At 43.1% G+C, this 23,986-nt stretch overlaps 1 protein-coding gene and 12 non-coding genes across 13 annotated transcripts in view; all 13 read left to right on the forward strand.

Moving 5' to 3' along the window:
• Nucleotides 1-23,986, forward strand: part of TRIM44 (tripartite motif containing 44) — a 504,386-nt gene that overhangs the window by 389,980 nt on the left and 90,420 nt on the right. The gene's annotated exons all lie outside the window — the stretch shown is intronic.
• On the forward strand, nucleotides 65-204 carry LOC144826698 (U4 spliceosomal RNA). The gene has a single exon (XR_013609893.1). It is a non-coding gene; the product is annotated as a U4 spliceosomal RNA (small nuclear RNA).
• Nucleotides 2,152-2,291, forward strand: LOC144826690 (U4 spliceosomal RNA). The gene has a single exon (XR_013609886.1). It is a non-coding gene; the product is annotated as a U4 spliceosomal RNA (small nuclear RNA).
• LOC144826699 (U4 spliceosomal RNA) lies at nucleotides 4,232-4,371 on the forward strand. The gene has a single exon (XR_013609894.1). It is a non-coding gene; the product is annotated as a U4 spliceosomal RNA (small nuclear RNA).
• On the forward strand, nucleotides 6,319-6,458 carry LOC144826691 (U4 spliceosomal RNA). Its single transcript, XR_013609887.1, has one exon. It is a non-coding gene; the product is annotated as a U4 spliceosomal RNA (small nuclear RNA).
• On the forward strand, nucleotides 8,399-8,538 carry LOC144826780 (U4 spliceosomal RNA). The gene has a single exon (XR_013609949.1). It is a non-coding gene; the product is annotated as a U4 spliceosomal RNA (small nuclear RNA).
• On the forward strand, nucleotides 10,486-10,625 carry LOC144826781 (U4 spliceosomal RNA). The gene has a single exon (XR_013609950.1). It is a non-coding gene; the product is annotated as a U4 spliceosomal RNA (small nuclear RNA).
• LOC144826680 (U4 spliceosomal RNA) lies at nucleotides 12,579-12,718 on the forward strand. Its single transcript, XR_013609876.1, has one exon. It is a non-coding gene; the product is annotated as a U4 spliceosomal RNA (small nuclear RNA).
• LOC144826782 (U4 spliceosomal RNA) lies at nucleotides 14,667-14,806 on the forward strand. Its single transcript, XR_013609951.1, has one exon. It is a non-coding gene; the product is annotated as a U4 spliceosomal RNA (small nuclear RNA).
• Nucleotides 16,756-16,895, forward strand: LOC144826784 (U4 spliceosomal RNA). The gene has a single exon (XR_013609952.1). It is a non-coding gene; the product is annotated as a U4 spliceosomal RNA (small nuclear RNA).
• LOC144826700 (U4 spliceosomal RNA) lies at nucleotides 18,844-18,983 on the forward strand. Its single transcript, XR_013609895.1, has one exon. It is a non-coding gene; the product is annotated as a U4 spliceosomal RNA (small nuclear RNA).
• Nucleotides 20,931-21,070, forward strand: LOC144826785 (U4 spliceosomal RNA). The gene has a single exon (XR_013609953.1). It is a non-coding gene; the product is annotated as a U4 spliceosomal RNA (small nuclear RNA).
• Nucleotides 23,024-23,163, forward strand: LOC144826681 (U4 spliceosomal RNA). Its single transcript, XR_013609877.1, has one exon. It is a non-coding gene; the product is annotated as a U4 spliceosomal RNA (small nuclear RNA).

A 23,986-nucleotide genomic window follows, 5' to 3' on the forward strand; every position in this document is an offset into this window, starting at 1 on the left:
TTCCACACTCTAAGTGTACTAAGTTTCTTTTCCGGTGCGTACCCCGAGTGATTTACCTCTCTTTAGCTTTGCGCAGTGGCAGTATCGTAGCCAATGAGGTCGAACTGAGGCGCGATTATTGCTTATTGAAAACTTTACCCAATACCCCGCTGTGGCGACTTGAAATATAGTCGACATTGCAATTTTTGACAGTCTCTAAGGAGGCTGATTTTACTGTCAAAGAAAGAGAACTGACCGACTGAATAAGAGGGACAACCTCCACTGGATCTGAATTTGGTGATTTAACCACATTATGTTGTTATGGCTTCAATATGGTAATAGTATTCATGAGGGGTGCCTAAAACTCATTAATTTGTGAAATAACCGAAAGTTATGTGTTTTTGTCTGCATGTGGATTCAAAAATCCCACATACAATCCGACACACTTATTGCCAAACCTGAACTAAATCACCTGTACCCAACTAATTACTACAGTAGACATTTATTGGGGTTTGGGGTGTTGTAAGAACCCAAACAGCCCCCTGAAGCTACGCCCCTGTCTAAACGTGCCACTGGTAGCAGTGTGAGCACATTAGAGTGAGAACCCCTTAAACATACCAGTGCCCTCTGTGCACATAAGAGATTAATAGGTTTGTTGGCTGTGTTGTGAGGGCACAGAGGTATTCTTTGGGCGGAGACAACAATAATCCAGCAGGTGCAGTGTCACCGGGGCTCTTTGCAGCGTATTTAGGCTGTGTTTATCTACCCACCCAGAGGACGGGGACCTTAGCGGAAAAATAGGTTCTAATTGTTTGTTGGTTTATGTTTTTATCATTATTTTGTATGTAGGTCTTTTTCTGATATGTATTATCCATGTGTTTAGGCAGTGACTTCTGTGTTTGGTTAGTTCCAGGATTGATGCTGTGTGATGTCATGGTGGTTGGAATGTTTAGCATGAGAGTGCCTCGGGCATTCCAGGCTGGACCGGTTCCTGTTCATTCTCTGGTGTGTCCCCTAAGGGACCCGAGTGCTGACTTTATTATCTCGAGGAATAAACCCTTCTACTGTTCACTGCTTTGCCTATGAAGCGTCCTCCTTCTACCGATAGAGCTTGAATTGGCGACGAGGATGGGATCCGAACCCACCCGTGCAAGCACAAAGTAGTTATTGTCTAAATACATAGATAATACATGTAATAAAATGACCTACGTATATAATGATTATCATGAAAATATAACACAACATGATTCTTGGTGAAAACTGACTGTAATTTCCCTTCTAGCTGTAAGACAATTGACAACCCTCTGCAGTCTCGGTAGAGAGGCCAAGAATTGAATGTGTCTGAAGAGTGAGTCCTGTTTTGATCCACTGGGGCAGACACATATTGATGGGTAATGACCTGGAGTGGGAGGCCAGCTTTGCTGCTGAGAGCCTCACGCTAGTGGCTCTGATGTGAGTTTAGTGCAGCCAGTGGGCCAAGATGAGCTCGCCTAGTGGACGTATTCAATCATAAATTGTTCGGCAGGAGAGAGTTGGCTAAATTATGTCAAGAGAGTCAGATTATGCAGCACATTCTGTGCAGTATTTAATCCTAATTTGCCATTTTAATGCTTGTTGCTGTAAAAGGGATCCCGACACCGTTCAAACTACAAAGTTATGTTGAGTAGGGAGAGTATATACATTCAGCGGAGCCCGTGGTAAACAAGTTTCCCGGTAAATAGGGATTTTGCGTTGAAAGAAAGAGAAATGTACAGTGTGCAGGCAGCAGAAAACAGCTCAACATGTGGATGTCATGCAATAAAAGGTGTGCCTCTTTCATTCTTTGTGCCACAGTTAGGTATTAGTTCTACTTTTCACTCAGTATCTATGCTTTGTGCTACTTTCTTTACTCAAAGTGCCCTCTTACATATCTGTGATGTCACAGGAATTTTTGCTCAAGCGGTGACCGGGACCTTTGAAAGGAAATGCTAATTAGCATATGTACCCCCAGAATCCTTTGCGCACAATACATCGTGTTTATAAGGCTGACGGGTAATAGAGTATAGTTCAGAGTATTGCTCCTGGTGAGTTGTTGTTACATGTGTCTGAGTGATGTGTGAGGCCGATTTTTCCACACTCTAAGTGTACTAAGTTTCTTTTCCGGTGCGTACCTCGAGTGATTTACCTCTCTTTAGCTTTGCGCAGTGGCAGTATCGTAGCCAATGAGGTCGAACCGAGGCGCGATTATTGCTTATTGAAAACTTTACCCAATACCCCGCTGTGGCGACTTGAAATATAGTCGACATTGCAATTTTTGACAGTCTCTCAGGAGGCTGATTTTACTGTCAAAGAAAGAGAACTGACCAACTGAATAAGAGGGACAACCTCCACTGAATCTGAATTTGGTGATTTAACCACATTATGTTGTTATGGCTTCAATATGGTAATAGTATTCATGAGGGGTGCCTAAAACTCATTAATTTGTGAAATAACCGAAAGTTATGTGTTTTTGTCTGCATGTGGATTCAAAAATCCCACATACAATCCGACACACTTATTGCCAAACCTGAACTAAATCACCTGTACCCAACTAATTACTACAGTAGACATTTATTGGGGTTTGGGGTGTTGTAAGAACCCAAACAGCCCCCTGAAGCTACGCCCCTGTCTAAACGTGCCACTGGTAGCAGTGTGAGCACATTAGAGTGAGAACCCCTTAAACATACCAGTGCCCTCTGTGCACATAAGAGATTAATAGGTTTGTTGGCTGTGTTGTGAGGGCACAGAGGTATTCTTTGGGCGGAGACAACAATAATCCAGCAGGTGCAGTGTCACCGGGGCCCTTTGCAGCGTATTTACGGCTGTGTTTATCTACCCACCCAGAGGACGGGGACCTTAGCGGAAAAATAGGTTCTAATTGTTTGTTGGTTTATGTTTTTATCATTATTTTGTATGTAGGTCTTTTTCTGATATGTATTATCCATGTGTTTAGGCAGTGACTTCTGTGTTTGGTTAGTTCCAGGATTGATGCTGTGTGATGTCATGGTGGTTGGAATGTTTAGCATGAGAGTGCCTCGGGCATTCCAGGCTGGACAGGTTTCTCTGTTCATTCTCTAAGGGACCCGAGTGCTGACTTTATTATCTCGAGGAATAAACCTTCTACTGCTCACTGCTATGCCTATGAAGCGTCCTCCTTCTACCGATAGAGCTTGAATTGGCGACGAGGATGGGATCCGAACCCACCCGTGCAAGCACAAAGTAGTTATTGTCTAAATACATAGATAATACATGTAATAAAATGACCTACGTATATAATGATTATCATGAAAAATAACACAACATGATTCTTGGTGAAAACTGACTAACTGTAATTTCCCTTCTAGCTGTAAGACAATTGACTACCCTCTGCAGTCTCGGTAGAGAGGCCAAGAATTGAATGTGTCTGAAGAGTGAGTCCTGTTTTGATCCACTTGGGCAGACACATATTGATGGGTAATGACCTGGAGTGGGAGGCCAGCTTTGCTGCTGAGAGCCTCACGCTATTGGCTCTGATGTGAGTTTAGTGCAGCCAGTGGGCCAAGATGAGCTCGCCTAGTGGACGTATTCAATCATAAATTGTGCGGCAGGAGAGAGTTGGCTAAATTATGTCAAGAGAGTCCGATTATGCAGCACATTCTGTGCAGTATTTAATCCTAATTTGCCATTTTAATGCTTGTTGCTGTAAAAGGGATCCCGACACCGTTCAAACTACAAAGTTATGTTGAGTAGGGAAAGTATATACATTCAGCGGAGCCCGTGGTAAACAAGTTTCCCGGTAAATAGGGATTTTGCGTTGAAAGAAAGAGAAATGTACAGTGTGCAGGCAGCAGAAAACAGCTCAACATGTGGATGTCATGCAATAAAAGGTGTGCCTCTTTCATTCTTTGTGCCACAGTTAGGTATTAGTACTACTTTTCACTCAGTATCTATGCTTTGTGCTACTTTCTTTACTGAAAGTGCCCTCTTACATATCTGTGATGTCACAGGAATTTTTGCTCAAGCGGTGACCGGGACCTATGAAAGGAAATGCTAATTAGCATATGTACCCCCAGAATCCTTTGCGCACAATACATCGTGTTTATAAGGCTGACAGGTAATAGAGTATAGTTCAGAGTATTGCTCCTGGTGAGTTGTTGTTACATGTGTCTGAGTGATGTGTGAGGCCGATTTTTCCACACTCTAAGTGTACTAAGTTTCTTTTCCGGTGCGTACCCCGAGTGATTTACCTCTCTTTAGCTTTGCGCAGTGGCAGTATCGTAGCCAATGAGGTCGAACTGAGGCGCGATTATTGCTTATTGAAAACTTTACCCAATACCCCGCTGTGGCGACTTGAAATATAGTCGACATTGCAATTTTTGACAGTCTCTAAGGAGGCTGATTTTACTGTCAAAGAAAGAGAACTGACCGACTGAATAAGAGGGACAACCTCCACTGGATCTGAATTTGGTGATTTAACCACATTATGTTGTTATGGCTTCAATATGGTAATAGTATTCATGAGGGGTGCCTAAAACTCATTAATTTGTGAAATAACCGAAAGTTATGTGTTTTTGTCTGCATGTGGATTCAAAAATCCCACATACAATCCGACACACTTATTGCCAAACCTGAACTAAATCACCTGTACCCAACTAATTACTACAGTAGACATTTATTGGGGTTTGGGGTGTTGTAAGAACCCAAACAGCCCCCTGAAGCTACGCCCCTGTCTAAACGTGCCACTGGTAGCAGTGTGAGCACATTAGAGTGAGAACCCCTTAAACATACCAGTGCCCTCTGTGCACATAAGAGATTAATAGGTTTGTTGGCTGTGTTGTGAGGGCACAGAGGTATTCTTTGGGCGGAGACAACAATAATCCAGCAGGTGCAGTGTCACCGGGGCTCTTTGCAGCGTATTTAGGCTGTGTTTATCTACCCACCCAGAGGACGGGGACCTTAGCGGAAAAATAGGTTCTAATTGTTTGTTGGTTTATGTTTTTATCATTATTTTGTATGTAGGTCTTTTTCTGATATGTATTATCCATGTGTTTAGGCAGTGACTTCTGTGTTTGGTTAGTTCCAGGATTGATGCTGTGTGATGTCATGGTGGTTGGAATGTTTAGCATGAGAGTGCCTCGGGCATTCCAGGCTGGACCGGTTCCTGTTCATTCTCTGGTGTGTCCCCTAAGGGACCCGAGTGCTGACTTTATTATCTCGAGGAATAAACCCTTCTACTGTTCACTGCTTTGCCTATGAAGCGTCCTCCTTCTACCGATAGAGCTTGAATTGGCGACGAGGATGGGATCCGAACCCACCCGTGCAAGCACAAAGTAGTTATTGTCTAAATACATAGATAATACATGTAATAAAATGACCTACGTATATAATGATTATCATGAAAATATAACACAACATGATTCTTGGTGAAAACTGACTGTAATTTCCCTTCTAGCTGTAAGACAATTGACAACCCTCTGCAGTCTCGGTAGAGAGGCCAAGAATTGAATGTGTCTGAAGAGTGAGTCCTGTTTTGATCCACTGGGGCAGACACATATTGATGGGTAATGACCTGGAGTGGGAGGCCAGCTTTGCTGCTGAGAGCCTCACGCTAGTGGCTCTGATGTGAGTTTAGTGCAGCCAGTGGGCCAAGATGAGCTCGCCTAGTGGACGTATTCAATCATAAATTGTTCGGCAGGAGAGAGTTGGCTAAATTATGTCAAGAGAGTCAGATTATGCAGCACATTCTGTGCAGTATTTAATCCTAATTTGCCATTTTAATGCTTGTTGCTGTAAAAGGGATCCCGACACCGTTCAAACTACAAAGTTATGTTGAGTAGGGAGAGTATATACATTCAGCGGAGCCCGTGGTAAACAAGTTTCCCGGTAAATAGGGATTTTGCGTTGAAAGAAAGAGAAATGTACAGTGTGCAGGCAGCAGAAAACAGCTCAACATGTGGATGTCATGCAATAAAAGGTGTGCCTCTTTCATTCTTTGTGCCACAGTTAGGTATTAGTTCTACTTTTCACTCAGTATCTATGCTTTGTGCTACTTTCTTTACTCAAAGTGCCCTCTTACATATCTGTGATGTCACAGGAATTTTTGCTCAAGCGGTGACCGGGACCTTTGAAAGGAAATGCTAATTAGCATATGTACCCCCAGAATCCTTTGCGCACAATACATCGTGTTTATAAGGCTGACGGGTAATAGAGTATAGTTCAGAGTATTGCTCCTGGTGAGTTGTTGTTACATGTGTCTGAGTGATGTGTGAGGCCGATTTTTCCACACTCTAAGTGTACTAAGTTTCTTTTCCGGTGCGTACCTCGAGTGATTTACCTCTCTTTAGCTTTGCGCAGTGGCAGTATCGTAGCCAATGAGGTCGAACCGAGGCGCGATTATTGCTTATTGAAAACTTTACCCAATACCCCGCTGTGGCGACTTGAAATATAGTCGACATTGCAATTTTTGACAGTCTCTCAGGAGGCTGATTTTACTGTCAAAGAAAGAGAACTGACCAACTGAATAAGAGGGACAACCTCCACTGAATCTGAATTTGGTGATTTAACCACATTATGTTGTTATGGCTTCAATATGGTAATAGTATTCATGAGGGGTGCCTAAAACTCATTAATTTGTGAAATAACCGAAAGTTATGTGTTTTTGTCTGCATGTGGATTCAAAAATCCCACATACAATCCGACACACTTATTGCCAAACCTGAACTAAATCACCTGTACCCAACTAATTACTACAGTAGACATTTATTGGGGTTTGGGGTGTTGTAAGAACCCAAACAGCCCCCTGAAGCTACGCCCCTGTCTAAACGTGCCACTGGTAGCAGTGTGAGCACATTAGAGTGAGAACCCCTTAAACATACCAGTGCCCTCTGTGCACATAAGAGATTAATAGGTTTGTTGGCTGTGTTGTGAGGGCACAGAGGTATTCTTTGGGCGGAGACAACAATAATCCAGCAGGTGCAGTGTCACCGGGGCCCTTTGCAGCGTATTTACGGCTGTGTTTATCTACCCACCCAGAGGACGGGGACCTTAGCGGAAAAATAGGTTCTAATTGTTTGTTGGTTTATGTTTTTATCATTATTTTGTATGTAGGTCTTTTTCTGATATGTATTATCCATGTGTTTAGGCAGTGACTTCTGTGTTTGGTTAGTTCCAGGATTGATGCTGTGTGATGTCATGGTGGTTGGAATGTTTAGCATGAGAGTGCCTCGGGCATTCCAGGCTGGACAGGTTTCTCTGTTCATTCTCTAAGGGACCCGAGTGCTGACTTTATTATCTCGAGGAATAAACCTTCTACTGCTCACTGCTATGCCTATGAAGCGTCCTCCTTCTACCGATAGAGCTTGAATTGGCGACGAGGATGGGATCCGAACCCACCCGTGCAAGCACAAAGTAGTTATTGTCTAAATACATAGATAATACATGTAATAAAATGACCTACGTATATAATGATTATCATGAAAAATAACACAACATGATTCTTGGTGAAAACTGACTAACTGTAATTTCCCTTCTAGCTGTAAGACAATTGACTACCCTCTGCAGTCTCGGTAGAGAGGCCAAGAATTGAATGTGTCTGAAGAGTGAGTCCTGTTTTGATCCACTTGGGCAGACACATATTGATGGGTAATGACCTGGAGTGGGAGGCCAGCTTTGCTGCTGAGAGCCTCACGCTATTGGCTCTGATGTGAGTTTAGTGCAGCCAGTGGGCCAAGATGAGCTCGCCTAGTGGACGTATTCAATCATAAATTGTGCGGCAGGAGAGAGTTGGCTAAATTATGTCAAGAGAGTCCGATTATGCAGCACATTCTGTGCAGTATTTAATCCTAATTTGCCATTTTAATGCTTGTTGCTGTAAAAGGGATCCCGACACCGTTCAAACTACAAAGTTATGTTGAGTAGGGAAAGTATATACATTCAGCGGAGCCCGTGGTAAACAAGTTTCCCGGTAAATAGGGATTTTGCGTTGAAAGAAAGAGAAATGTACAGTGTGCAGGCAGCAGAAAACAGCTCAACATGTGGATGTCATGCAATAAAAGGTGTGCCTCTTTCATTCTTTGTGCCACAGTTAGGTATTAGTACTACTTTTCACTCAGTATCTATGCTTTGTGCTACTTTCTTTACTGAAAGTGCCCTCTTACATATCTGTGATGTCACAGGAATTTTTGCTCAAGCGGTGACCGGGACCTATGAAAGGAAATGCTAATTAGCATATGTACCCCCAGAATCCTTTGCGCACAATACATCGTGTTTATAAGGCTGACAGGTAATAGAGTATAGTTCAGAGTATTGCTCCTGGTGAGTTGTTGTTACATGTGTCTGAGTGATGTGTGAGGCCGATTTTTCCACACTCTACGTGTACTAAGTTTCTTTTCCGGTGCGTACCCCGAGTGATTTACCTCTCTTTAGCTTTGCGCAGTGGCAGTATCGTAGCCAATGAGGTCGAACCGAGGCGCGATTATTGCTTATTGAAAACTTTACCCAATACCCCGCTGTGGCGACTTGAAATATAGTCGACATTGCAATTTTTGACAGTCTCTAAGGAGGCTGATTTTACTGTCAAAGAAAGAGAACTGACCGACTGAATAAGAGGGACAACCTCCACTGGATCTGAATTTGGTGATTTAACCACATTATGTTGTTATGGCTTCAATATGGTAATAGTATTCATGAGGGGTGCCTAAAACTCATTAATTTGTGAAATAACCGAAAGTTATGTGTTTTTGTCTGCATGTGGATTCAAAAATCCCACATACAATCCGACACACTTATTGCCAAACCTGAACTAAATCACCTGTACCCAACTAATTACTACAGTAGACATTTATTGGGGTTTGGGGTGTTGTAAGAACCCAAACAGCCCCCTGAAGCTACGCACCTGTCTAAACGTGCCACTGGTAGCAGTGTGAGCACATTAGAGTGAGAACCCCTTAAACATACCAGTGCCCTCTGTGCACATAAGAGATTAATAGGTTTGTTGGCTGTGTTGTGAGGGCACACAGGTATTCTTTGGGCGGAGACAACAATAATCCAGCAGGTGCAGTGTCACCGGGGCCCTTTGCAGCGTATTTAGGCTCTGTTTATCTACCCACCCAGAGGACGGGGACCTTAGCGGAAAAATAGGTTCTAATTGTTTGTTGGTTTATGTTTTTATCATTATTTTGTATGTAGGTCTTTTTCTGATATGTATTATCCATGTGTTTAGGCAGTGACTTCTGTGTTTGGTTAGTTCCAGGATTGATGCTGTGTGAAGTCATGGTGGTTGGAATGTTTAGCATGAGAGTGCCTCGGGCATTCCAGGCTGGACCGGTTCCTGTTCATTCTCTGGTGTGTCCCCTAAGGGACCCGAGTGCTGACTTTATTATCTCGAGGAATAAACCCTTCTACTGTTCACTGCTTTGCCTATGAAGCGTCCTCCTTCTACCGATAGAGCTTGAATTGGCGACGAGGATGGGATCCGAACCCACCCGTGCAAGCACAAAGTAGTTATTGTCTAAATACATAGATAATACATGTAATAAAATGACCTACGTATATAATGATTATCATGAAAATATAACACAACATGATTCTTGGTGAAAACTGACTGTAATTTCCCTTCTAGCTGTAAGACAATTGACAACCCTCTGCAGTCTCGGTAGAGAGGCCAAGAATTGAATGTGTCTGAAGAGTGAGTCCTGTTTTGATCCACTGGGGCAGACACATATTGATGGGTAATGACCTGCAGTGGGAGGCCAGCTTTGCTGCTGAGAGCCTCACGCTATTGGCTCTGGTGTGAGTTTAGTGCAGCCAGTGGGCCAAGATGAGCTCGCCTAGTGGACGTATTCAATCATAAATTGTGCGGCAGGAGAGAGTTGGCTAAATTATGTCAAGAGAGTCCGATTATGCAGCACATTCTGTGCAGTATTTAATCCTAATTTGCCATTTTAATGCTTGTTGCTGTAAAAGGGATCCCGACACCGTTCAAACTACAAAGTTATGTTGAGTAGGGAAAGTATATACATTCAGCGGAGCCCGTGGTAAACAAGTTTCCCGGTAAATAGGGATTTTGCGTTGAAAGAAAGAGAAATGTACAGTGTGCAGGCAGCAGAAAACAGCTCAACATGTGGATGTCATGCAATAAAAGGTGTGCCTCTGTCATTCTTTGTGCCACAGTTAGGTATTAGTACTACTTTTCACTCAGTATCTATGCTTTGTGCTACTTTCTTTACTGAAAGTGCCCTCTTACATATCTGTGATGTCACAGGAATTTTTGCTCAAGCGGTGACCGGGACCTATGAAAGGAAATGCTAATTAGCATATGTACCCCCAGAATCCTTTGCGCACAATACATCGTGTTTATAAGGCTGACAGGTAATAGAGTATAGTTCAGAGTATTGCTCCTGGTGAGTTGTTGTTACATGTGTCTGAGTGATGTGTGAGGCCGATTTTTCCACACTCTAAGTGTACTAAGTTTCTTTTCCGGTGCGTACCCCGAGTGATTTACCTCTCTTTAGCTTTGCGCAGTGGCAGTATCGTAGCCAATGAGGTCGAACCGAGGCGCGATTATTGCTTATTGAAAACTTTACCCAATACCCCGCTGTGGCGACTTGAAATATAGTCGACATTGCAATTTTTGACAGTCTCTAAGGAGGCTGATTTTACTGTCAAAGAAAGAGAACTGACCAACTGAATAAGAGGGACAACCTCCACTGGATCTGAATTTGGTGATTTAACCACATTATGTTGTTATGGCTTCAATATGGTAATAGTATTCATGAGGGGTGCCTAAAACTCATTAATTTGTGAAATAACCGAAAGTTATGTGTTTTTGTCTGCATGTGGATTCAAAAATCCCACATGAAATCCGACACACTTATTGCCAAACCTGAACTAAATCACCTGTACCCAACTAATTACTACAGTAGACATTTATTGGGGTTTGGGGTGTTGTAAGAACCCAAACAGCCCCCTGAAGCTCCGCCCCTGTCTAAACGTGCCACTGGTAGCAGTGTGAGCACATTAGAGTGAGAACCCCTTAAACATACCGGTGCCCTCTGTGCACATAAGAGATTAATAGGTTTGTTGGCTGTGTTGTTAGGGCACAGAGGTATTCTTTGGGCGGAGACAACAATAATCCAGCAGGTGCAGTGTCACCGGGGCCCTTTGCAGCGTATTTACAGCTGTGTTTATCTACCCACCCAGAGGACGGGGACCTTAGCGGAAAAATAGGTTCTAATTGTTTGTTGGTTTATGTTTTTATCATTATTTTGTATGTAGGTCTTTTTCTGATATGTATTATCCATGTGTTTAGGCAGTGACTTCTGTGTTTGGTTAGTTCCAGGATTAATGCTGTGTGATGTCATGGTGGTTGGAATGTTTAGCATGAGAGTGCCTCGGGCATTCCAGGCTGGACCGGTTCCTCTGTTCATTCTCTGGTGTGTCCCCTAAGGGACCCGAGTGCTGACTTTATTATCTCGAGGAATAAACCCTTCTACTGTTCACTGCTATGCCTATGAAGCGTCCTCCTTCTACCGATAGAGCTTGAATTGGCGACGAGGATGGGATCCGAACCCACCCGTGCAAGCACAAAGTAGTTATTGTCTAAATACATAGATAATACATGTAATAAAATTACCTACGTATATAATGATTATCATGAAAAATAACACAACATGATTCTTGGTGAAAACTGACTAACTGTAATTTCCCTTCTAGCTGTAAGACAATTGACTACCCTCTGCAGTCTCGGTAGAGAGGCCAAGAATTGAATGTGTCTGAAGAGTGAGTCCTGTTTTGATCCACTTGGGCAGACACATATTGATGGGTAATGACCTGGAGTGGGAGGCCAGCTTTGCTGCTGAGAGCCTCACGCTATTGGCTCTGGTGTGAGTTTAGTGCAGCCAGTGGGCCAAGATGAGCTCGCCTAGTGGACGTATTCAATCATAAATTGTGCGGCAGGAGAGAGTTGGCTAAATTATGTCAAGAGAGTCCGATTATGCAGCACATTCTGTGCAGTATTTAATCCTAATTTGCCATTTTAATGCTTGTTGCTGTAAAAGGGATCCCGACACCGTTCAAACTACAAAGTTATGTTGAGTAGGGAAAGTATATACATTCAGCGGAGCCCGTGGTAAACAAGTTTCCCGGTAAATAGGGATTTTGCGTTGAAAGAAAGAGAAATGTACAGTGTGCAGGCAGCAGAAAACAGCTCAACATGTGGATGTCATGCAATAAAAGGTGTGCCTCTTTCATTCTTTGTGCCACAGTTAGGTATTAGTACTACTTTTCACTCAGTATCTATGCTTTGTGCTACTTTCTTTACTGAAAGTGCCCTCTTACATATCTGTGATGTCACAGGAATTTTTGCTCAAGCGGTGACCGGGACCTATGAAAGGAAATGCTAATTAGCATATGTACCCCCAGAATCCTTTGCGCACAATACATCGTGTTTATAAGGCTGACAGGTAATAGAGTATAGTTCAGAGTATTGCTCCTGGTGAGTTGTTGTTACATGTGTCTGAGTGATGTGTGAGGCCGATTTTTCCACACTCTAAGTGTACTAAGTTTCTTTTCCGGTGCGTACCCCGAGTGATTTACCTCTCTTTAGCTTTGCGCAGTGGCAGTATCGTAGCCAATGAGGTCGAACTGAGGCGCGATTATTGCTTATTGAAAACTTTACCCAATACCCCGCAGTGGCGACTTGAAATATAGTCGACATTGCAATTTTTGACAGTCTCTAAGGAGGCTGATTTTACTGTCAAAGAAAGAGAACTGACCGACTGAATAAGAGGGACAACCTCCACTGGATCTGAATTTGGTGATTTAACCACATTATGTTGTTATGGCTTCAATATGGTAATAGTATTCATGAGGGGTGCCTAAAACTCATTAATTTGTGAAATAACCGAAAGTTATGTGTTTTTGTCTGCATGTGGATTCAAAAATCCCACATACAATCCGACACACTTATTGCCAAACCTGAACTAAATCACCTGTACCCAACTAATTACTACAGTAGACATTTATTGGGGTTTGGGGTGTTGTAAGAACCCAAACAGCCCCCTGAAGCTACGCCCCTGTCTAAACGTGCCACTGGTAGCAGTGTGAGCACATTAGAGTGAGAACCCCTTAAACATACCAGTGCCCTCTGTGCACATAAGAGATTAATAGGTTTGTTGGCTGTGTTGTGAGGGCACAGAGGTATTCTTTGGGCGGAGACAACAATAATCCAGCAGGTGCAGTGTCACCGGGGCTCTTTGCAGCGTATTTAGGCTGTGTTTATCTACCCACCCAGAGGACGGGGACCTTAGCGGAAAAATAGGTTCTAATTGTTTGTTGGTTTATGTTTTTATCATTATTTTGTATGTAGGTCTTTTTCTGATATGTATTATCCATGTGTTTAGGCAGTGACTTCTGTGTTTGGTTAGTTCCAGGATTGATGCTGTGTGATGTCATGGTGGTTGGAATGTTTAGCATGAGAGTGCCTCGGGCATTCCAGGCTGGACCGGTTCCTGTTCATTCTCTGGTGTGTCCCCTAAGGGACCCGAGTGCTGACTTTATTATCTCGAGGAATAAACCCTTCTACTGTTCACTGCTTTGCCTATGAAGCGTCCTCCTTCTACCGATAGAGCTTGAATTGGCGACGAGGATGGGATCCGAACCCACCCGTGCAAGCACAAAGTAGTTATTGTCTAAATACATAGATAATACATGTAATAAAATGACCTACGTATATAATGATTATCATGAAAATATAACACAACATGATTCTTGGTGAAAACTGACTGTAATTTCCCTTCTAGCTGTAAGACAATTGACAACCCTCTGCAGTCTCGGTAGAGAGGCCAAGAATTGAATGTGTCTGAAGAGTGAGTCCTGTTTTGATCCACTGGGGCAGACACATATTGATGGGTAATGACCTGGAGTGGGAGGCCAGCTTTGCTGCTGAGAGCCTCACGCTAGTGGCTCTGATGTGAGTTTAGTGCAGCCAGTGGGCCAAGATGAGCTCGCCTAGTGGACGTATTCAATCATAAATTGTGCGGCAGGAGAGAGTTGGCTAAATTATGTCAAGAGAGTCAGATTATGCAGCACATTCTGTGCAGTATTTAATCCTAATTTGCCATTTTAATGCTTGTTGCTGTAAAAGGGATCCCGACACCGTTCAAACTACAAAGTTATGTTGAGTAGGGAGAGTATATACATTCAGCGGAGCCCGTGGTAAACAAGTTTCCCGGTAAATAGGGATTTTGCGTTGAAAGAAAGAGAAATGTACAGTGTGCAGGCAGCAGAAAACAGCTCAACATGTGGATGTCATGCAATAAAAGGTGTGCCTCTTTCATTCTTTGTGCCACAGTTAGGTATTAGTTCTACTTTTCACTCAGTATCTATGCTTTGTGCTACTTTCTTTACTAAAAGTGCCCTCTTACATATCTGTGATGTCACAGGAATTTTTGCTCAAGCCATTGACCGGGACCTTTGAAAGGAAATGCTAATTAGCATATGTACCCCCAGAATCCTTTGCGCACAATACATCGTGTTTATAAGGCTGACAGGTAATAGAGTATAGTTCAGAGTATTGCTCCTGGTGAGTTGTTGTTACATGTGTCTGAGTGATGTGTGAGGCCGATTTTTCCACACTCTAAGTGTACAAAGTTTCTTTTCCGGTGCGTACCTCGAGTGATTTACCTCTCTTTAGCTTTGCGCAGTGGCAGTATCGTAGCCAATGAGGTCGAACCGAGGCGCGATTATTGCTTATTGAAAACTTTACCCAATACCCCGCTGTGGCGACTTGAAATATAGTCGACATTGCAATTTTTGACAGTCTCTAAGGAGGCTGATTTTACTGTCAAAGAAAGAGAACTGACCGACTGACTAAGAGGGACAACCTCCACTGGATCTGAATTTGGTGATTTAACCACATTATGTTGTTATGGCTTCAATATGGTAATAGTATTCATGAGGGGTGCCTAAAACTCATTAATTTGTGAAATAACCGAAAGTTATGTGTTTTTGTCTGCATGTGGATTCAAAAATCCCACATACAATCCGACACACTTATTGCCAAACCTGAACTAAATCACCTGTACCCAACTAATTACTACAGTAGACATTTATTGGGGTTTGGGGTGTTGTAAGAACCCTAAACAGCCACCTGAAGCTACGCCCCTGTCTAAACGTGCCACTGGTAGCAGTGTGAGCACATTAGAGTGAGAACCCCTTAAACATACCAGTGCCCTCTGTGCACATAAGAGATTAATAGGTTTGTTGGCTGTGTTGTGAGGGCACAGAGGTATTCTTTGGGCGGAGACAACAATAATCCAGCAGGTGCAGTGTCACCGGGGCCCTTTGCAGCGTATTTACGGCTGTGTTTATCTACCCACCCAGAGGACGGGGACCTTAGCGGAAAAATAGGTTCTAATTGTTTGTTGGTTTATGTTTTTATCATTATTTTGTATGTAGGTCTTTTTCTGATATGTATTATCCATGTGTTTAGGCAGTGACTTCTGTGTTTGGTTAGTTCCAGGATTGATGCTGTGTGATGTCATGGTGGTTGGAATGTTTAGCATGAGAGTGCCTCGGGCATTCCAGGCTGGACAGGTTCTTCTGTTCATTCTCTGGTGTGTCCCCTAAGGGACCCGAGTGCTGACTTTATTATCTCGAGGAATAAACCCTTCTACTGTTCACTGCTTTGCCTATGAAGCGTCCTCCTTCTACCGATAGAGCTTGAATTGGCGACGAGGATGGGATCCGAACCCACCCGTGCAAGCACAAAGTAGTTACTGTCTAAATACATAGATAATACATGTAATAAAATGACCTACGTATATAATGATTATCATGAAAATATAACACAACATGATTCTTGGTGAAAACTGACTAACTGTAATTTCCCTTCTAGCTGTAAGACAATTGACAACCCTCTGCAGTCTCGGTAAAGAGGCCAAGAATTGAATGTGTCTGAAGAGTGAGTCCTGTATTGATCCACTGGGGCAGACACATATTGATGGGTAATGACCTGGAGTGAGGAGGCCAGCTTTGCTGCTGAGAGCCTCACGCTAGTGGCTCTGATTTGAGTTTAGTGCAGCCAGTGGGCCAAGATGAGCTCGCCTAGTGGACGTATTCAATCATAAATTGTGCGGCAGGAGAGAGCTGGCTAAATTATGTCAAGAGAGTCAGATTATGCAGCACATTCTGTGCAGTATTTAATCCTAATTTGCCATTTTAATGCTTGTTGCTGTAAAAGGGATCCCGACACCGTTCAAACTACAAAGTTATGTTGAGTAGGGAAAGTATATACATTCAGCGGAGCCCGTGGTAAAAAAGTTTCCCGGTAAATAGGGATTTTGCGTTGAAAGAAAGAGAAGTGTGCAGGCAGCAGAAAACAGCTCAACATGTGGATGTCATGCAATAAAAGGTGTGCCTCTTTCATTCTTTGTGCCACAGTTAGGTATTAGTACTACTTTTCACTCAGTATCTATGCTTTGTGCTACTTTCTTTACTGAAAGTGCCCTCTTACATATCTGTGATGTCACAGGAATTTTTGCTCAAGCGGTGACCGGGACCTATGAAAGGAAATGCTAATTAGCATATGTACCCCCAGAATCCTTTGCGCACAATACATCGTGTTTATAAGGCTGACAGGTAATAGAGTATAGTTCAGAGTATTGCTCCTGGTGAGTTGTTGTTACATGTGTCTGAGTGATGTGTGAGGCCGATTTTTCCACACTCTAAGTGTACTAAGTTTCTTTTCCGGTGCGTACCCCGAGTGATTTACCTCTCTTTAGCTTTGCGCAGTGGCAGTATCGTAGCCAATGAGGTCGAACCGAGGCGCGATTATTGCTTATTGAAAACTTTACCCAATACCCCGCTGTGGCGACTTGAAATATAGTCGACATTGCAATTTTTGACAGTCTCTAAGGAGGCTGATTTTACTGTCAAAGAAAGAGAACTGACCGACTGAATAAGAGGGACAACCTCCACTGGATCTGAATTTGGTGATTTAACCACATTATGTTGTTATGGCTTCAATATGGTAATAGTATTCATGAGGGGTGCCTAAAACTCATTAATTTGTGAAATAACCGAAAGTTATGTGTTTTTGTCTGCATGTGGATTCAAAAATCCCACATACAATCCGACACACTTATTGCCAAACCTGAACTAAATCACCTGTACCCAACTAATTACTACAGTAGACATTTATTGGGGTTTGGGGTGTTGTAAGAACCCAAACAGCCCCCTGAAGCTACGCCCCTGTCTAAACGTGCCACTGGTAGCAGTGTGAGCACATTAGAGTGAGAACCCCTTAAACATACCAGTGCCCTCTGTGCACATAAGAGATTAATAGGTTTGTTGGCTGTGTTGTGAGGGCACAGAGGTATTCTTTGGGCGGAGACAACAATAATCCAGCAGGTGCAGTGTCACCGGGGCCCTTTGCAGCGTATTTACGGCTGTGTTTATCTACCCACCCAGAGGACGGGGACCTTAGCGGAAAAATAGGTTCTAATTGTTTGTTGGTTTATGTTTTTATCATTATTTTGTATGTAGGTCTTTTTCTGATATGTATTATCCATGTGTTTAGGCAGTGACTTCTGTGTTTGGTTAGTTCCAGGATTGATGCTGTGTGATGTCATGGTGGTTGGAATGTTTAGCATGAGAGTGCCTCGGGCATTCCAGGCTGGACAGGTTCTTCTGTTCATTCTCTGGTGTGTCCCCTAAGGGACCCCAGTGCTGACTTTATTATCTCGAGGAATAAACCCTTCTACTGTTCACTGCTATGCCTATGAAGCGTCCTCCTTCTACCGATAGAGCTTGAATTGGCGACGAGGATGGGATCCGAACCCACCCGTGCAAGCACAAAGTAGTTACTGTCTAAATACATAGATAATACATGTAATAAAATGACCTACGTATATAATGATTATCATGAAAATATAACACAACATGATTCTTGGTGAAAACTGACTAACTGTAATTTCCCTTCTAGCTGTAAGACAATTGACAACCCTCTGCAGTCTCGGTAAAGAGGCCAAGAATTGAATGTGTCTGAAGAGTGAGTCCTGTATTGATCCACTGGGGCAGACACATATTGATGGGTAATGACCTGGAGTGAGGAGGCCAGCTTTGCTGCTGAGAGCCTCACGCTAGTGGCTCTGATGTGAGTTTAGTGCAGCCAGTGGGCCAAGATGAGCTCGCCTAGTGGACGTATTCAATCATAAATTGTGCGGCAGGAGAGAGTTGGCTAAATTATGTCAAGAGAGTCAGATTATGCAGCACATTCTGTGCAGTATTTAATCCTAATTTGCCATTTTAATGCTTGTTGCTGTAAAAGGGATCCCGACACCGTTCAAACTACAAAGTTATGTTGAGTAGGGAAAGTATATACATTCAGCGGAGCCCGTGGTAAAAAAGTTTCCCGGTAAATAGGGATTTTGCGTTGAAAGAAAGAGAAGTGTGCAGGCAGAAGAAAACAGCTCAACATGTGGATGTCATGCAATAAAAGGTGTGCCTCTTTCATTCTTTGTGCCACAGTTAGGTATTAGTACTACTTTTCACTCAGTATCTATGCTTTGTGCTACTTTCTTTACTGAAAGTGCCCTCTTACATATCTGTGATGTCACAGGAATTTTTGCTCAAGCGGTGACCGGGACCTATGAAAGGAAATGCTAATTAGCATATGTACCCCCAGAATCCTTTGCGCACAATACATCGTGTTTATAAGGCTGACAGGTAATAGAGTATAGTTCAGAGTATTGCTCCTGGTGAGTTGTTGTTACATGTGTCTGAGTGATGTGTGAGGCCGATTTTTCCACACTCTAAGTGTACTAAGTTTCTTTTCCGGTGCGTACCCCGAGTGATTTACCTCTCTTTAGCTTTGCGCAGTGGCAGTATCGTAGCCAATGAGGTCGAACTGAGGCGCGATTATTGCTTATTGAAAACTTTACCCAATACCCCGCTGTGGCGACTTGAAATATAGTCGACATTGCAATTTTTGACAGTCTCTAAGGAGGCTGATTTTACTGTCAAAGAAAGAGAACTGACCGACTGAATAAGAGGGACAACCTCCACTGGATCTGAATTTGGTGATTTAACCACATTATGTTGTTATGGCTTCAATATGGTAATAGTATTCATGAGGGGTGCCTAAAACTCATTAATTTGTGAAATAACCGAAAGTTATGTGTTTTTGTCTGCATGTGGATTCAAAAATCCCACATACAATCCGACACACTTATTGCCAAACCTGAACTAAATCACCTGTACCCAACTAATTACTACAGTAGACATTTATTGGGGTTTGGGGTGTTGTAAGAACCCAAACAGCCCCCTGAAGCTACGCACCTGTCTAAACGTGCCACTGGTAGCAGTGTGAGCACATTAGAGTGAGAACCCCTTAAACATACCAGTGCCCTCTGTGCACATAAGAGATTAATAGGTTTGTTGGCTGTGTTGTGAGGGCACACAGGTATTCTTTGGGCGGAGACAACAATAATCCAGCAGGTGCAGTGTCACCGGGGCCCTTTGCAGCGTATTTAGGCTCTGTTTATCTACCCACCCAGAGGACGGGGACCTTAGCGGAAAAATAGGTTCTAATTGTTTGTTGGTTTATGTTTTTATCATTATTTTGTATGTAGGTCTTTTTCTGATATGTATTATCCATGTGTTTAGGCAGTGACTTCTGTGTTTGGTTAGTTCCAGGATTGATGCTGTGTGAAGTCATGGTGGTTGGAATGTTTAGCATGAGAGTGCCTCGGGCATTCCAGGCTGGACCGGTTCCTGTTCATTCTCTGGTGTGTCCCCTAAGGGACCCGAGTGCTGACTTTATTATCTCGAGGAATAAACCCTTCTACTGTTCACTGCTTTGCCTATGAAGCGTCCTCCTTCTACCGATAGAGCTTGAATTGGCGACGAGGATGGGATCCGAACCCACCCGTGCAAGCACAAAGTAGTTATTGTCTAAATACATAGATAATACATGTAATAAAATGACCTACGTATATAATGATTATCATGAAAATATAACACAACATGATTCTTGGTGAAAACTGACTGTAATTTCCCTTCTAGCTGTAAGACAATTGACAACCCTCTGCAGTCTCGGTAGAGAGGCCAAGAATTGAATGTGTCTGAAGAGTGAGTCCTGTTTTGATCCACTGGGGCAGACACATATTGATGGGTAATGACCTGCAGTGGGAGGCCAGCTTTGCTGCTGAGAGCCTCACGCTATTGGCTCTGGTGTGAGTTTAGTGCAGCCAGTGGGCCAAGATGAGCTCGCCTAGTGGACGTATTCAATCATAAATTGTGCGGCAGGAGAGAGTTGGCTAAATTATGTCAAGAGAGTCCGATTATGCAGCACATTCTGTGCAGTATTTAATCCTAATTTGCCATTTTAATGCTTGTTGCTGTAAAAGGGATCCCGACACCGTTCAAACTACAAAGTTATGTTGAGTAGGGAAAGTATATACATTCAGCGGAGCCCGTGGTAAACAAGTTTCCCGGTAAATAGGGATTTTGCGTTGAAAGAAAGAGAAATGTACAGTGTGCAGGCAGCAGAAAACAGCTCAACATGTGGATGTCATGCAATAAAAGGTGTGCCTCTGTCATTCTTTGTGCCACAGTTAGGTATTAGTACTACTTTTCACTCAGTATCTATGCTTTGTGCTACTTTCTTTACTGAAAGTGCCCTCTTACATATCTGTGATGTCACAGGAATTTTTGCTCAAGCGGTGACCGGGACCTATGAAAGGAAATGCTAATTAGCATATGTACCCCCAGAATCCTTTGCGCACAATACATCGTGTTTATAAGGCTGACAGGTAATAGAGTATAGTTCAGAGTATTGCTCCTGGTGAGTTGTTGTTACATGTGTCTGAGTGATGTGTGAGGCCGATTTTTCCACACTCTAAGTGTACTAAGTTTCTTTTCCGGTGCGTACCCCGAGTGATTTACCTCTCTTTAGCTTTGCGCAGTGGCAGTATCGTAGCCAATGAGGTCGAACCGAGGCGCGATTATTGCTTATTGAAAACTTTACCCAATACCCCGCTGTGGCGACTTGAAATATAGTCGACATTGCAATTTTTGACAGTCTCTAAGGAGGCTGATTTTACTGTCAAAGAAAGAGAACTGACCAACTGAATAAGAGGGACAACCTCCACTGGATCTGAATTTGGTGATTTAACCACATTATGTTGTTATGGCTTCAATATGGTAATAGTATTCATGAGGGGTGCCTAAAACTCATTAATTTGTGAAATAACCGAAAGTTATGTGTTTTTGTCTGCATGTGGATTCAAAAATCCCACATGAAATCCGACACACTTATTGCCAAACCTGAACTAAATCACCTGTACCCAACTAATTACTACAGTAGACATTTATTGGGGTTTGGGGTGTTGTAAGAACCCAAACAGCCCCCTGAAGCTCCGCCCCTGTCTAAACGTGCCACTGGTAGCAGTGTGAGCACATTAGAGTGAGAACCCCTTAAACATACCGGTGCCCTCTGTGCACATAAGAGATTAATAGGTTTGTTGGCTGTGTTGTTAGGGCACAGAGGTATTCTTTGGGCGGAGACAACAATAATCCAGCAGGTGCAGTGTCACCGGGGCCCTTTGCAGCGTATTTACAGCTGTGTTTATCTACCCACCCAGAGGACGGGGACCTTAGCGGAAAAATAGGTTCTAATTGTTTGTTGGTTTATGTTTTTATCATTATTTTGTATGTAGGTCTTTTTCTGATATGTATTATCCATGTGTTTAGGCAGTGACTTCTGTGTTTGGTTAGTTCCAGGATTAATGCTGTGTGATGTCATGGTGGTTGGAATGTTTAGCATGAGAGTGCCTCGGGCATTCCAGGCTGGACCGGTTCCTCTGTTCATTCTCTGGTGTGTCCCCTAAGGGACCCGAGTGCTGACTTTATTATCTCGAGGAATAAACCCTTCTACTGTTCACTGCTATGCCTATGAAGCGTCCTCCTTCTACCGATAGAGCTTGAATTGGCGACGAGGATGGGATCCGAACCCACCCGTGCAAGCACAAAGTAGTTATTGTCTAAATACATAGATAATACATGTAATAAAATTACCTACGTATATAATGATTATCATGAAAAATAACACAACATGATTCTTGGTGAAAACTGACTAACTGTAATTTCCCTTCTAGCTGTAAGACAATTGACTACCCTCTGCAGTCTCGGTAGAGAGGCCAAGAATTGAATGTGTCTGAAGAGTGAGTCCTGTTTTGATCCACTTGGGCAGACACATATTGATGGGTAATGACCTGGAGTGGGAGGCCAGCTTTGCTGCTGAGAGCCTCACGCTATTGGCTCTGGTGTGAGTTTAGTGCAGCCAGTGGGCCAAGATGAGCTCGCCTAGTGGACGTATTCAATCATAAATTGTGCGGCAGGAGAGAGTTGGCTAAATTATGTCAAGAGAGTCCGATTATGCAGCACATTCTGTGCAGTATTTAATCCTAATTTGCCATTTTAATGCTTGTTGCTGTAAAAGGGATCCCGACACCGTTCAAACTACAAAGTTATGTTGAGTAGGGAAAGTATATACATTCAGCGGAGCCCGTGGTAAACAAGTTTCCCGGTAAATAGGGATTTTGCGTTGAAAGAAAGAGAAATGTACAGTGTGCAGGCAGCAGAAAACAGCTCAACATGTGGATGTCATGCAATAAAAGGTGTGCCTCTTTCATTCTTTGTGCCACAGTTAGGTATTAGTACTACTTTTCACTCAGTATCTATGCTTTGTGCTACTTTCTTTACTGAAAGTGCCCTCTTACATATCTGTGATGTCACAGGAATTTTTGCTCAAGCGGTGACCGGGACCTATGAAAGGAAATGCTAATTAGCATATGTACCCCCAGAATCCTTTGCGCACAATACATCGTGTTTATAAGGCTGACAGGTAATAGAGTATAGTTCAGAGTATTGCTCCTGGTGAGTTGTTGTTACATGTGTCTGAGTGATGTGTGAGGCCGATTTTTCCACACTCTAAGTGTACTAAGTTTCTTTTCCGGTGCGTACCCCGAGTGATTTACCTCTCTTTAGCTTTGCGCAGTGGCAGTATCGTAGCCAATGAGGTCGAACTGAGGCGCGATTATTGCTTATTGAAAACTTTACCCAATACCCCGCAGTGGCGACTTGAAATATAGTCGACATTGCAATTTTTGACAGTCTCTAAGGAGGCTGATTTTACTGTCAAAGAAAGAGAACTGACCGACTGAATAAGAGGGACAACCTCCACTGGATCTGAATTTGGTGATTTAACCACATTATGTTGTTATGGCTTCAATATGGTAATAGTATTCATGAGGGGTGCCTAAAACTCATTAATTTGTGAAATAACCGAAAGTTATGTGTTTTTGTCTGCATGTGGATTCAAAAATCCCACATACAATCCGACACACTTATTGCCAAACCTGAACTAAATCACCTGTACCCAACTAATTACTACAGTAGACATTTATTGGGGTTTGGGGTGTTGTAAGAACCCAAACAGCCCCCTGAAGCTACGCCCCTGTCTAAACGTGCCACTGGTAGCAGTGTGAGCACATTAGAGTGAGAACCCCTTAAACATACCAGTGCCCTCTGTGCACATAAGAGATTAATAGGTTTGTTGGCTGTGTTGTGAGGGCACAGAGGTATTCTTTGGGCGGAGACAACAATAATCCAGCAGGTGCAGTGTCACCGGGGCTCTTTGCAGCGTATTTAGGCTGTGTTTATCTACCCACCCAGAGGACGGGGACCTTAGCGGAAAAATAGGTTCTAATTGTTTGTTGGTTTATGTTTTTATCATTATTTTGTATGTAGGTCTTTTTCTGATATGTATTATCCATGTGTTTAGGCAGTGACTTCTGTGTTTGGTTAGTTCCAGGATTGATGCTGTGTGATGTCATGGTGGTTGGAATGTTTAGCATGAGAGTGCCTCGGGCATTCCAGGCTGGACCGGTTCCTGTTCATTCTCTGGTGTGTCCCCTAAGGGACCCGAGTGCTGACTTTATTATCTCGA

The sequence above is a fragment of the Lissotriton helveticus genome, chromosome 3_2 (genome assembly GCF_964261635.1).
Source record: "Lissotriton helveticus chromosome 3_2, aLisHel1.1, whole genome shotgun sequence".
NCBI classification, from domain to species: domain Eukaryota; kingdom Metazoa; phylum Chordata; class Amphibia; order Caudata; family Salamandridae; genus Lissotriton; species Lissotriton helveticus.